Source organism: Oncorhynchus tshawytscha, linkage group LG15, assembly GCF_018296145.1.
Source record: "Oncorhynchus tshawytscha isolate Ot180627B linkage group LG15, Otsh_v2.0, whole genome shotgun sequence".
NCBI classification, from domain to species: domain Eukaryota; kingdom Metazoa; phylum Chordata; class Actinopteri; order Salmoniformes; family Salmonidae; genus Oncorhynchus; species Oncorhynchus tshawytscha.
In genome coordinates, this window is record NC_056443.1 from 10,761,038 (window position 1) to 10,763,689 (window position 2,652).

The 2,652-nt window shown below is 52.5% G+C and overlaps 1 protein-coding gene across 1 annotated transcript in view; it reads right to left on the reverse strand.

Annotated features, from left to right (window-relative positions):
- Positions 1 to 2,652, reverse strand: part of LOC112243892 (laminin subunit beta-1-like) — a 55,651-nt gene that overhangs the window by 36,974 nt on the left and 16,025 nt on the right. The window lies entirely within an intron of this gene.

Sequence of the window (2,652 nt, forward strand, 5' to 3'; positions counted from 1 at the left end):
CCATCTCTTCCTCCATCCTTCATCTTTATATCTTCCATTTCTTCTATTCACTTTTTCCATCTTCCTCTATCTTTCATCCATCCTTCCACATTTCTCCTCCATCCTTCATTCTTCATCCATCCTTCTATCTCTTCCATTCTTCCTCCATCACATCTTCCCTCTCCATCCTTCCATCTCTTCCATCTTTTCCTTCCATCTTCCATCTCTTCATCCATCCTTCCATTCTTCCCTCTGTCTTCCATCTTTTCATTCAATTCTTCCATTTCTTCATCCATGCTTGGTCTTTCCTTCCAGATCCTTCCATCTTCCTCTCATCCTTCCATCTCTTCATCCATCCTTCCATCTTCCTCCATCCTTCCATCTTTCATCCATCCTTCCATCTTTACCTCCATCCTACCATCTCTTCCTCCATCCTTCCATCTCTTCATCCATCCCTTCCATCTCTTCATCCATGCTTCTATCTCTTCCTCCATCCTTCCATCTCTTCCATCTCTTCCTCCATCTCTCCCATCTCTTCATCCATCCTTCCATCTCTCCCTCCATCCTTCCATCTCTTCCATCTCTTCCTCCATCCTTCCATCTCTTCCTCCATCCTTCCATCTCTTCCTCCATCCTTCCATCTCTTCATCCATCCTTCCATCTCTTCATCCATCCTTCCATCTCTTCCTCCATCCTACCATCTCTTCCTCCATCCTTCCATCTCTTCATCCACCCTTCCATCTCTTCATCCATGCTTCTCTCTTCCTCCATCCTTCCATCTCTTCCATCTCTTCCTCCATCCTTCCATCTCTTCATCCATCCTTCCATCTCTACCTCCATCTCTTCCTCCATCCTTCCATCTCTCCCTCCCTCCATCCTTCCATCTCCCCCTCATCCTTCCATCTCCCCCTCATCCTTCCATCTCCCCCTCCATCCTTCCATCTCCCCCTCCATCCTTCCATCAGCCCCTCCCTCCCTCCATCCTTCCATCTCCCCCTCATCCCTCCCTCCCTCCCTCCCTCCCTCCCTCCATCCTTCCATCTCACCGTCCATCCTTCCATCTCCCTCCATGCTTCCATCTCCCTCTCCCTCCCTCCCTCCCTCCCTCCTCCCTCCCTCCCTCCCTCCCTCCCTCCCTCCCTCCCTCCCTCCCTCCCTCCCTCCCTCCATCCTTCCATCTCACCGTCCATCCTTCCATCTCCCCCTCCATGCTTCCATCTCCTCCTCCCTCCCTCCCTCCCTCCCTCCCTCCCTCCCTCCCTCCCTCCCTCCCTCCCTCCCTCCCTCCCTCCCTCCCTCCCTCCCTCCCTCCCTCCTCTCCCTCCTTCCCTCCCTCCCTCCCTCCATCCTTCCATCTCCCCCTCCCTCCATCCTTCCATCTCCCCCTCCCTCCATCCTTCCATCTCCCCTCCCTCCCTCCCTCCATCCTTCCATCTCCCCTCCCTCCATCCTTCCATCTCCCTCCCTCCATCCTTCCATCTCACCGTCCATCCTTCCCTCCATGCTTCCATCTCCCCTCCCTCCTCCCTCCCTCCCTCCCTCCCTCCCTCCCTCCCTCCCTCCCCCCTCCCTTCCCTCCTCCCTCCCTCCCTCCCTCCTCCCTCCCTCCCTCCCTCCTCCTCCATCTCCCTCCCTCCATCCTTCCATCTCCCCCCTCCCTCCATCCTTCCATCTCCTCCCCTCCCTCCCTCCATCCTTCCATCTCCCCCCTCCCTCCATCCTTCCATCTCCCTCCCTCCATCCTTCCATCTCCCCCTCCCTCCCTCCATCCTTCCATCTCCCCCTCCCTCCCTCCATCCTTCCATCTCCCCCTCCCTCCCTCCCTCCATCCTTCCATCTCCCCTCCCTCCATCCTTCCATCTCCCTCCCTCCATCCTTCCATCTCCCCCTCCCTCCCTCCTCATCCTTCCATCTCCCCCTCCCTCCATCCTTCCATCTCTCCATCCATCCTTCCATCTCTCCCATCTCTCATTTCAATTCAATTCAAATTCTTCATTATTATGACAGACACCATCGTCTCTAACAGCTATAAAAACAAACGTGTGGGACGATGGTGTTTCCATGCTGACGAGCTTCATAATAATACACATGGCTGATCATAACACCTCCTCCTCCATGCTTCTGGTGGGAACCACAGATGGAATCATCGTTCACTCTCGCGTCTTACAAAGGCATGACGGTTGGAACCAAAAATAGCAAATTTGGACTCATCAGACCAAAAAGGACAGATGTCCAACGGTCTAATGTCCAGCTGTCGTGATTCTTGGCCCAAGCAAGTCTCTTCTTATTGGTCTGTCCTTTAGTAGTAGTTTCTTCTGCAGCAATTCAACCATGAAGGCCTGATTCAAACAGTTTCCTCTGAACAGTTGATGTTGAGATGTGTCTGTTACTTGAACTCTGTGAAACATTGATTTGGGCCACCCGAGGCTGGTAAATCTAATATGAACTTCTCCTCTGCAGCAGAGGGTAACTCTGGGTTACATCCTTTCCTGCTGGCAGTCTCGAGAGCCAGTTTCATCATATCATTGGTTGCACTACAACTTTCAAAGTCCATGAAGATTGACCAATGCTTGTCTGATGTATTGAAGGGTCCCTTTCTGAACATTGATGTATTGTTGTCTGATGTATTGTTGTCTCTTTGTGGTGTTGTCTGATGTATTGTTGTCTCTTTGT